The 227-nt window shown below is 26.9% G+C and overlaps 1 protein-coding gene across 1 annotated transcript in view; it reads right to left on the bottom strand.

Annotated features, from left to right (window-relative positions):
- Positions 1-227, bottom strand: part of LOC119588273 (spidroin-2-like) — a 15,619-nt gene that overhangs the window by 4,668 nt on the left and 10,724 nt on the right. The window lies entirely within an intron of this gene.

The raw sequence follows: 227 nt of genomic DNA, 5'->3' as shown, positions 1-227 counted from the left end.
CACGCAGTAGGAATGTTTCATTCCAGAAAATGACATATTTCCATTACTAGTACTGTGCATCTTATCACCTTTAGTATATGATAAAATATAGAGTATCAGTATGCTTCATTTTCTTATTTGGAAAAAGAGGTTATCGTTAAAGTATTCTTTTGTTGTATAGCATTTTGTTTTCTATTAAACTTTTTTTCAAGTAAAGATTATTATAAAAGTCGTTCTTTTCATTAGAA

This window comes from Penaeus monodon, chromosome 23 (genome assembly GCF_015228065.2).
Source record: "Penaeus monodon isolate SGIC_2016 chromosome 23, NSTDA_Pmon_1, whole genome shotgun sequence".
Classification (NCBI taxonomy): Eukaryota; Metazoa; Arthropoda; class Malacostraca; order Decapoda; family Penaeidae; genus Penaeus; species Penaeus monodon.
The sequence above is the reverse complement of the archived record's forward strand: the minus strand, read 5'-3'. Positions and strand labels throughout refer to the sequence as shown.